A 12,201-nucleotide genomic window follows, 5' to 3' on the forward strand; every position below is an offset into this window, starting at 1 on the left:
AAGTCTGGACACAAAGGACATCTCATTAACTAGGCATATTTTCAAGAGATGTCATTCATTTCATTTCTTGAAAATATGCCTAGTTAATGAGATGTCCTTTGTGTCCAGACTTTAGGGATGCCCTGTAGAATTTTGTCTAGATCAAAGCCAAATTCATTGGTGTATAGCTTCTGGACCCCATTTTCTTCTCACTTTTAAAAACTGGAATATTTGCATTTCTTTATCTCTACAGCAGTTCTCCCATTCTTCACAGACCTTCAAAATTTCTCAGAGTACCTCAGCTCTCACTTCTACCACAGCTGTGGCAGTTGTTGGGAAGTAGGTTGTCTTGGCCCTAAAAATCAAATTCATCAAAGGAACCTAGGAACTCTCTCACTTAAATTATTGTCTATCGCCATTTATGTTCCATCTTTTCCAGTTTAGGAAGGACAGAAACAAGCATTCATAGAGCACCTACTATGTGCTGAGCACAGTGCTAAGCATTTTACAAATATTATCTCATTCGATCCTCATAAAATACATGGGAGGTGGGTGCTATTATTATTTCCATTTTGTAGGTAAGGAAACCGAGGTAGACAAAAGTTGTGATTTGCCCAGGGTCACATAGCTAGTTAGTGCCTAAGGCTGGATTTGGACTCATGTGTGACTGTGGACCCTGCCCTCACCACTGTGCCACATAGCTGTCTGTAGTTTAAAAATCACTCTTCTTGGAAGAAACAAAACATGAGCTTAGTAGATCTAATACCTTCTCTTCACAGTAGGTTGTTATTGTCCCATCCACCTTGAAAAAAAGTCCTTTCCCTTCTGTGATAGCTGTCTCCTTTCCAATATAGACCCAAAACAAACCAACCAAAATCTTTTTTGTCATTGGGCTTTCTTTGTCAGCATTGACTTACTATGAACTTTAATACTACTGATACTCTGCTTAAGGGACCACCCCATATTTTTGTATTCTCCATTACATACCCTCTCTTCTTTGGTCATCTCATCTATCTTTAACTACTCCTTTTGCATAAATTACTCTCAAATCAACCTTTTACAGCCTTGATTTCTGTCCTGATCTTCAGTTCCACATCTCTATAATTTTCTCTCACTCAATATCCCACTTGAATATCTGCTATCACAAAGGGGAAAGAGGAAAAGGGAGAGGGTGATGGTAATGGTATTGATTGTATGTTTAAAGTTTTAGAAACATTCAACATGACTAGATGAATCATTTACATTTCCTCTATAACCAATCCTTTCCTTCTCCCTCCATTTTCCTCCCAATTTTTGCTATTATTCTTCTACTTATTTATGCTCAGAACCTTGGCTTTAAACCTGACTTCTTTTACCTGCTTGGGCTAGCATGGGTTCTCTACAGGAACCCACATGGCTAGAGGGCTCCTCACTATTTCCCAAGTTCAATGCATTCTTTTAAGTAAATATCTGTTCAAATTCACAACCATCCTCCCAACAATATATCACTGTTCCAGGGCAACCTAAATGACACATTAAATAAACTAAAAGTAACACAGTTAAAACAGAATAGCAATGTTAAAAAAAAAAAAAAGGAAATGTATCTATGCCAGAGCAAAGAATAGGGTACATGAATTCTACTAAAAGTCAGGTAATTAAAACAGAAAAACTATATTAAAAAAAAAAACAGGAAAATTTCCCCTAGACAAAAGGTGGTCTGTAGTACAATTCATTGACAAAACTACTGTTTCCTTCTTCTGTTGATCTTTACCCACATGCTCTCCATTCTGCTTTCCCCTCTATTTTCTAGATTTCTTCATACACAATTCTATCTCTAACTTTTACCTGTTTGATTTCTTTTTAATAAGTTATATTTGAAAACTTTATATACTCTAATTTGTGTTCATGCTTGTGCAAAGTATCATTTATATGTTCTTTTTTCATTATATCTCTATTTTTGTTTACTGTTCAGATCCCTTATCAATAAAGTATAAATGCAAAGGAAAAAAGGAAGTTATACCAATGCAAAGTTATAGCCAAAGTTTTTATCTACTAAATCTCAGCAACACTCATGAGGTCAAATTTTCTTTCTTTGGTAAAGACTTGTAGACACAAAAGGTCACAATCTCTCCTAGAAAGATAAATAGACAGACAGATACATAGATAGACAGATAGATGTATATGAAGAGGGGTAGGGGGGGGGCAGGAAGGAAAATAGTTTACTGAGGGAAGGCAATAGCACTTGGGGGCACCAGGAAAGGCATTCTTCTTTCTCTGTTTGGGGAAATAATGGATCACATTTTTAAAAATACCCACCATGTGTAAAGTTCTGACAGGTGCCATCCCATGCCTGTGGAAACCCTTACTTCAGAGACATAACTAAGGCAGGACAACTTAAAGTTTGTCTAGGGTATAGGAATTTAGAGTCTCTGACTGTGCTTATGTTCTTTTAGCAGGCACAGAGACAACTGAACTTCACACCTACCAAGAATAATTTGTCAAAACAGGAAGTTAGAGGTGGTGTGCTTCTTCTGGACTCCTTGTCACACCCCAGACTTTTTGTTCCCTCCCCTCATCCTGTGGTGAAGTGGGTCCTAGGGTCTTTGTCTCCCTTCCCACTTAATTGAATTTAATATACATACATACATATATATATTTGAGGTTACTTTACAACTGACTTTCTTCAGGTTCCTTTTATGATGCTTTCCCTGGGTGGGTTTTATGAAATTTAGTGCAAGAATCAAAGTGTCAGTCATGGGCCTGCCTTTAGCCAAGGCTTGGCCAAAGAGTTGGAGCATACCTGGAGTTAGTACCAGATCATCTGGCTCTAAATCCAGAGCTCTTTCCACCATATCATACTGAACTAATGAACCGTGCATTCAAAATTCACACTTGTGTCTCTCCTAGACTTCCTATTCAACATGGACACTAGGAAGCAGCTGAGACTGCTCTAGAAACCCCTGGGGAATGAGGCCAGAGGGTTTCTGCTTAGGAGACTTGGCCTGCTCCCTCAACATCTCCCATCAACTTCTATTGCCTCCAGGTTTGCCTTGCCAATTAGTTGTAATTGGGGGAGGTGTCTTGGAGGAAATCAGGGGCTCCCCAAAGTTCCCTCCCTCAGCCCCCTGCTAAAGAAGGTCCCTACAGACACATTGTTGGTAATTAACAGAGTTGAGTTCATGCTTCATTATGAAGGCAAAGACACCCTCCTGGGACTTTTCCCAGGCTTCCCTCTCCCCACTTCCCTGCTAACTCCAATTACTGAGTATGTTTTGATGCTCGTTAGCAGGCTCATTAGCAACTTTCTACTCTTCTCTGGAGGCAGTCACAGAGAAAAGTTTGCAGAAAGGTTGCCAGGAGGACTCTCCTGACTGAGCAGGGCTTCCTGTGCCTCTGTGGGGACCTGGCATTCATGTCCCTGGGCTGACTGTGGGTGGCAGTTATGGGTGTTGGCCAAAATCATTCTGAAACTGATCCTTCAGCTGCAGAGATGCTACTGGCTGAAGCAGAAGACAGAAGCCCTAGGCTCCTGCTTTGTCTGCAGTGCTGACTCAGGCCTCAGCTTTCCCTAGGTCTTAGAAGTCTAGAATCATAGACTTGAAGGAACCTCGGAGGTTATTTCACCTAATTCTCACTACAACATCCCTGAGAGGTGATAACCTAGCCTCTCCTTGAAGACTGCTTGTGTTCATTCCCACTATAGTCTCTGTAGTTTAGACCCTCATTATCTCTTACCTACATGATAACAATGCCTTCTTAACAATTCTTTGTGACCCCAGTCTTTGCCCATTCCTGTCATTTCTCTACTCAAAAACCTTCAGTGATGATTTATTATGGCTTACGAAATAAATTCCAAAGTCCTTAGCCTGGCATTCAAGGCCCTTCACAATTTAGTTCCTGACTGCCTCTCCAGGATTGTCTCACACTTATCCTTCCTCACACAGTATTAGTCTATGACCTTGACAATCTGACCATCCCTTAAAAATCTTCCCACTTCTATTCAATTAAATCTCTTTCAATTGAGTAAACTTTAACTGGCTGTATAAGAACTTGTGTTGGGTGCTTAATTACAAAGGTGAAAAGCAACAGTCCCTTCAGAGAAACTTACAGTGTAAAAAGGGGTGTGACATTTCACAAATAACTTGACAGAGGTAGACTATTATATTGTCAAAGGAGAGATTCAGACACAAGACTGTATCAGGTTTGAGGAACTTACTTTCAGCTAGAGAAATTGGGCAAGGTTTCAGAGAGGAAGTAGCTTCTCAAGCAGAACCTTGAAGTAAGAGAAGGACTTTAGGAAACAGAAATACAGAGGAAATAGGCTAGAGGCACAGAGTAATTACCTGTAGTAAGAAATACAAAGAGGAAAGGACTCCCAAAGTTACGTATGACTAGAAGTTGCTCTGCTTTGTCTGCTTTACCTTCAAGGTTCAGCTCAAATGACATTATGCTGTTTCCTCCACAAAGCCTTCCTTTGATTTCCCTATGAGATAGAAATTCTCTTGTTCTCTTCAACTCTTATTTCATCTTCTCTTTTTGGTTGTATATATGTGTGTATGTATTTTGTATATCTACATGTATACATATACACATACATATGTGTATATCCACAAATTTTATATAATATCCACAAATTATATATAATACATATGTGTGTATATATCATACATGTATAATATATGGCAGATAGATATATATATAGGTAAATAGCTAAAGATATATACACGTCTATCTGCTACCTTTGTTGTATAGTTGGGTGTGTGTGTGTTATCTCTCTTTGTAAATCATAAGTTTAGGGCAAGGAACACTTCCTAGTTGTCTTTACATGTCTCTAGGGCCTACAGTAAAGTCTTGTACATAGAAAATGTTATTAACTTTCTTGGAGGCCTTGTTACCCTATTGGTTCTGACTGAGTTTATAGTTAAGTTCCTTCCCTGAGGTTTTTCACTGGAATGGTTGCCACATCTGTTATTTTTCTCTGTTGTACTTGTTCAGTTTATTTTATTTATTTTAAGATCCTGTAAGTGCAGGGCCTTACTGTTATCACTGTTAAATTCAATGCTGTCGATTACAGGTCTCCAGGATGGGAGTTTGCATTATTTCTCCTTTGCTCTCTCAGGCACAGGAAAGACCATAAGGTCTCTTGATGAAGCTCATCAAACAATCTGATTGGAGGGCTGAGCCACAAACTCCAAAATCTCCTTCTACCTTTCTTTGGCTTCTTTTCATACATCGTCTTCCACCATTAGATTTTTAGCTCTTTGAGGAGAGAGATTGTCCTTTTTTTAATTCACATTTGTATCCCAGTACTTAGCTCAGTGCTTGGCACATAGTAGGTGACTGATGAATATTTTATTGACTGACTAATGGAAGGAGTGCCTAGAAAGGTTTGTTAGTGCATGAAATAGGGTTAGAAAGGAGGAGATGGATGAAGCTAGGCAGAGAGAATACACTCATGGATTTAGGTTCTAAAATTTATTTGTACAAGTAGAGGGGAATGAGGACACTTGTAACCAAGGCAGAAATTAACAGTTGAAAGACCTAGGGATGTTTAACCTGGAGAAGAGAATATGTGTATGTGAGAAGGAGCAAGATGACTATTTTCAAATATTTTAAGGGTTATCATATAGAAGGTCTATTTTATACCGCTCATATAGGAGGACTAGGGCCATTGGGAAGAGAAGAGCTTAGTTCAGTAGAAGAGCTATCTAGCCATAGAATGGACTACTTTATAAGATGGTGAGTTCCCTGAAACTAGAAGTCTTTAGAGGTTGACCTGCTAGAGGGAGTATTGGGACAGCTAGGTGGTACAGGGATTAATGTTCAAGGCCTTGATTCAGTTACACCTGAGTGCAAATCCATGTGTGTGATTATGGGCAAATCACTTAGCCTCTGTTTTTTTTAACCTGTAAAATGGGAATTATAATAGCACCAAATCCCTACAGATAGTATGAGGATATTAGATGAAATTCTTGGCCAGGTGGGTTAAACTAGATGATTGTTGAAGTATCTTCCAACTCTAAAATTCTTTTGTTCTGTGGCTCAATGGAGATTGCTTCTCAGGTACATACAGCAACCTGCATGGAGATTAATTTGTTGGAAAGGAATAAATTGTAATAGAAAAGAATTTTAGGGATAAATAATTCCTATTATACTTGAAGTGAACTATGGACTCTGAAATGCAATAAAGAATATTCTGCATTGGATGTGAACCTGTACAAGAGGCCCTCTGAGGTGCCTTTCAGTCCTAAGATTCCATGGCTCTCTGAGGGTTCTCAAGCAGAGATCATATGTTCATTTGACAGCAGGAATGCTATAGATATTCTTATTCATACACAGGTTTCTCTAGAGATCCCTTTCAATTCCGTGGTCTGTGGTTCTCTGAATTTTGGCATCCATGAATGAAGTCTAAAAATCATCAGAGGCTGTTCCCTGATTAAATAAATCCAATTACATAAACTTAAATTTTAGATCTCAAGGATTACAAGCGTAACCTCATACTCCTTAATATAAGCTGATCGGTTTATTAATATATAAACCATTAACATACACACAAAAAAAGACATAAAGAATATATAAGTCAATCAGCACCATTCTCCACTGTATAATTATGCTGTCTCATAGACTAAGCCACATATATGGTCAAAAGCTACTTCTGTCAAGAACTTTCTTTTTTTAATTCCACAATGACAATTTATTTTCAAAACATCATTTTCACAAAAGAAAAAGCAGGTATCAAAACCAGCAAAGAGTTTTCTGAAATTCTGCACCAGTTTTCACAGAAGTTACCAATATGTGAACTAGTGTCAGACATAAATATTAGACACAAGCTGGTTTTCCTTCTGGTCACATGCATTCAGATGGTCCCAGGTGGCTTGCTCTAAAATTCTTGAAGAATAACTTTTTTAAAGCATCTGTTATTTTTGAGAGAATTGATTTGGTTCATCCAACAAAGTAAACACATTTTTCCATGTGGATGTTTTCTCTTAAAAACAAAACACTGTAACACTCCACAGACTGTAATTTTTTTGGATCAGAATCAAATCTTTTGAGATCCCAACCACCTGAAGAACACTGATCAGAGAGACAATTATAGGACACATGCCAGTTGTACATTTCATACTGTGAAAGGGAGTTACTATGCTTTTTTCAGGAAATAGTATTTTATTCAAGCATAGACTAGGTTTTGGTGGTGGCAGTGCATAGGAGTTTTATGCTTAGGAGGACAAAGTGAGCTGGAACATTTTCCAAATGCAACAGATCCTAGGTGCCTGCTGAATATATCAGTCTATGATAAACCAGATAAGAATACAAAAAGAAGATGGTAGAATTCCCTTTAAGTTGGGGTGTGTGTGAGAGATAAGTATTATACTCATGAATCTATCAGGGTTTTAGCTGTTTTTGTCTACCTGTCCACCTATCTTCCCATAGGGGAGGGGATCCAGTCTGTCCAGATTTCATTGTGTCACTCCCTTACTGATGATATACATAGGTACAACCACTAAGTCTTTTTTCAGGTATGATGCATTGGTTTATGAAAAAACAGCACCTAGGGGCGGCCAGGTCGCACAGCAAGTAAGAGCACCGGCCCCAGTGTCGGGATGACCTGGGGATCGAAACTGGACTCAGACACTTAGCACCCACCCAGAAACACCTGGCCGTGTAACCTTGAGCAAGTTACTTAACCCCAATTGCTTCAAAAATAAAAGAAAAGCAAAAAGAAAAACAGCACCTTCCCATGAATGAACATATAACCACATTGATATAGGAATACCTAACAAGATCTGAAACAAAGGCGCAGAGCGTGAGCACATGGGGCATGAGCAAAATCACTGTTATAGGCACAGCCCAGGAAAAATTGATTTTCAATAGGACCAAGAATTCAGAGATATGCTAGAATAGAAGTCCAGCTTCTTTAGTCAAGATCCTCCATTTCTGCCACTGGCTAGGGCATCTGTTTTACTTGGTCTGTAGGCAAGTGGTGATGTAATCCTGGGAAAAGGGATACATGTAAAAGAATACAGAGAAGGGTCAGGTGATGCCATGACACCCAGTCATTTATACAATCTGGGTTGTGAACTCAAACGAGATTCTTTCAGTGGGATGTAGAGGTAGAGTGAAGAGTACAATCCAAAGACATAGGGGACCACAGATAAAATGGATTCCTTTCTCTTCAGTTAGTTTACCCCAACAGACTTATTTAAGAGGTGCCAAATCTTTCTTTACTTTCCTGCCAACCTGATGAAGGTCACCTGTTGGGACCCACACATACATGTACTGTTGGGGAGGGGCAACCCCCATCATATATATTGGGAAACAATTCATCATGCTACCCAGTTTCCTTCTGGGTGAGTAAATCAATGAACAAAAATTTATTTAGCACTTGCTATGTACCAAACTGGGCTACGTTTAACTAGGGAAACAAAAAAAGGCAAAAACAATCCTTGACCTCAAGAAACTTACATTTGAATGGTAAAGACAATATGTGTAGAAGCAGATATGTACAAGATACATAGAGAATGGATGGTTAATATGGAACTGTGCTTTAGGTCTCACTCCTACCTTCCGATATGGGAATCATGGTGATCTCTTTGCTATCTCTAAGGCATCTGGAGGAGGGGTAGGTATTTGTTTTTACAGTCAATGTTTCTGTAAAATTGTGTCCAGTACCAAAACAGGGCAGCTAGATGACTGAGTTCAAATCTGGCCTCAAACACTTATTACCTATGTCACCCTGGGCAAGTCACTTAACCCAGTTTACCCCCTTTTCCTCATCTATAAAATGAGCTGGAGAAGGAAATGGCAAACCATTACAGTATCTTTGCCAAGAAAATCCCAAATGGGGTCGTGAAGAGTCAGATGAGACTAAAATGACTGAATAATAAAAAAAACCAAAATATATCTAGATCCTAGAGGAAGTGGGGAGTCTGTGTTACATTACATCTTCTGAATGTATAGAAGTAAATTCCTGAAGGCATACCTGGGTCTTCTGGCACTGGGAGGCCCAGTCTTCTTGTGAGAGATGGTCTTCCAAGTACTTGGCCCAGCTTAATAGGACCTTGCTATATATCCCTTTACTTCCTCCGCCATACTTACACAAACTCTGTTTAGGGGTAGACTAGTATCTAGTCTAGTGAATTAGTATCTAGCAAACTAGTATCAATGCCCCACCCCACTACCAAGTTATGCTTATATTATCTTGAAAGAGTCCCTTCCTTTGCATAGCCTATCCTATTGACTATGAAAAGCTTGGTCAGAATGTGGTAGCCATGAAAGAATTGAATTGCCGGACAATGCAAACCTTCTCCCACATGACCACAGTCCACATTTCAGCCTGGATTTTCCCATTAGGCTCCCACAGATTATCATTCTTCATGTTGGGTGTGACCATCCTTCAAGGCACATACCCAACTGTGACCTTTATCTGCTGGGTGTCTCCAAAGTCCACAGGGTATAACCTGATTTGCGGATCAAAGGAAAAATATTCAGTACTTATCCAAATATCACATTAGTCATCTGGGTTATTCAAAATATGTAATATATCTCTGCCTTTTTACCCTTCATCCCATCTGTCATTTGGAAGAATCCTCCACCTCCCTAGCACTCAGATGGTAATATCCCATATCTTAAAGAATCATGTTAATCTCTCCCTTATTGCTGGTATCAATAATCTCCTCCCAATGTGAATGATCCCCTGGGTTTCTAGATCTGGCATATCCACAGTCAGAAGCTGACGTCTAGTGAGGATGGTGGTTTTTCATTTGTGCCTAGTCAAGAACATCTCTTTATCCTTAGGGCCATGTTTTTGTTAGCCAGGGGTATTTTCCTATTGCTCCATAAATCTCCAGAATAGATACTAATTTCAAAAGTGGGTATTTCTTCCTTTGGCTTGAGGAAATGGATAAGGAAAATGGGTTAATTATTACTTAAATTTTCTCCATTCTTGATGAGCTGCACATCTATTGTCTCTCACCGTGGGGCAGGCTAATGAGCCAAAGGCATAAAGAGGCCCACAGTTCAACTGAGAAGCCATGGTTACATTGATTGTTTTCTTTAGGGGCAGCTAGGTGGTACAATGAGTAGAATACTGGGCCTAAAGTCAGGAAGTCTTAACTTAGATGCTTATTACCTGTATGATCCTGGGCAAGTTATTTAACATTTGTTTGCTTCGGTTTTCTCAACTGTGAAACAGGGATAATAATAGCACCTATCTCCCAGAGTTATTAAAAAAAATCAAATTCAATAATAATTGCAAAGTGCTTAGCACTGTACCTAGCACATAGTAAGTACTATATATGGGTTAGCTATTATTATTCTAGGTCTAGTTATGAGATTTACTTATGATTCTAATTTACTTTCATTATGATTTAATTAATAAAGTTAAAGGTGGAACCCAGACTGTCAGTTTGTGTACTCACTAGATCTTCCTTCTATCCATGGTATATAGTAGACAAATTTGTGGTTAACTAATTAAGGGCTGCTGCCTTTTCAGGGAGGACAATAATGAAGATCTTCAGAAAAGCCCAGGAATTACCTTTCTGAAATACTAGTCTAATATTTCAATTGTTCTTATATATTCACCTTTGATGGATACAGAAGTAATATACACTACTCAGAGTCGTTGTTCTGACTCCAGTATATCATATATGTGCAATCAAGAAGTAACCTGTGACCAGTTCTTTGGTGTTATGAGACTGCAATTTCATCAAATGCTCACTACATCAATAGAAAGAATCTTGTCTTTTAAGCAATATATAGAAACAAGGGGGAAATAGAATTACCAGCAAATGGGAGAAAAGTATGACAAAAGGAAAAAAATGGGCTTGTAATATAGCAAGACCAAGAGATAAATCACGAACAGCCTGTGTGATCCATTAGTATATACATAAAATAAAGAAATCTTGAAAAAGGCACCCAGTTTGTTGAATGGATGCCCTATGCCAGCCATGGACAGTAGTCACATTTAGATGTGTAGTCAGAGTTAGTCTGAAAAGAATATCTGTATCACTGACTACAGATACCTTCAGATTTCTAATAAGTTTCATTAAGTGCTCCCCCTTCACAATAACTTCTGCTATTTATAATTACTGTGAGACATACAAACTATCTGCATGAATATTTTACTATTATACTCTTTCTTTTTATGCCATTAATTATTTATTTCTCTACATTAATATTCAATGGAACAAATTTATATCAGCCAAGAATAAAACAATAGCATCATAAGATATAATGTTATTGCTTAACTATTAAAAACCATAAGAGGGATCTATCCCCTTCCATGCTCTTAACACATTCCCAAACCCACTTCTTATCCTTCTTTTAGTTTACAATCTATCCTTACTAACCAAAACTCAGATTTTTCTAAGGTTGTAATTGGAAAAGTCTGTAGTTTATCTAGGGTCTGTATCAATTAAAGTCAGTTACTCCAAACCTGCAATATTGCCTCAATTAATCAACCTATCACATAGCATACAGTTTGGCAAAGAGTATCCCAATATATACATATAAATCACATTCTGGCTATCACTAATACCATTAAAATTCTATAAAAGTTGTCTAGCTGAATGCATATCCAAATTATCTATATTGATAAAATGCCCCATGCATATATCTGCCAGTTTTCTCATGCCATATTAGTTATATTACAAAAAAAAAACACAGAATGCAATAATTACTATTTATGACTTAGCTTCAAAACTGTTATGCCACCATTCATGAATTGTCATTCACTCCCAAAATCAATAATACTACTAATATTACCAAATGAACACATTGGTATATAATACAGTATTTCTACCTATTAAACCCAATTTCCATCTAATTACAATTTTGATATTCCTCAATTCCATAGTCTATTATTTTAAATTAACCAAACCTGAAACATCAAATATAATACCAAATTACTATAGCACAAAATGCCAGGGGTTGGTATCAAATTCCGGAGTTAATACTATAACTCCTGGATTTCATACTAGATTTCTGCTAACTTCCTAAATTCACTTCAGGAGTCCATAATCTGTCAAATATAGCTTTAGAATCATTAAATGTCTCCCCTGTGCTCTGGAGGCAAATCATTTCTAGACATTTTTAAATAGGCTAAAATTCTCTCTCTCTCTCTCTCTCTCTCTCTCTCTCTCTCTCTCTCTCTCTCTCTCTCTCTCTCTCTCTCTCTCTCTGTCTCTGTCTCTCCTTTCCCCCTTTCCCCCCTCCCCCTTTAGAGACACTCTTGGCATGATCCCA

The sequence above is a fragment of the Petaurus breviceps genome, unplaced genomic scaffold (genome assembly GCF_028583685.1).
Source record: "Petaurus breviceps papuanus isolate PSGF00001 unplaced genomic scaffold, PetGlider_PUasm1.0 90510, whole genome shotgun sequence".
In the NCBI taxonomy this organism is placed as follows: Eukaryota; Metazoa; Chordata; class Mammalia; order Diprotodontia; family Petauridae; genus Petaurus; species Petaurus breviceps.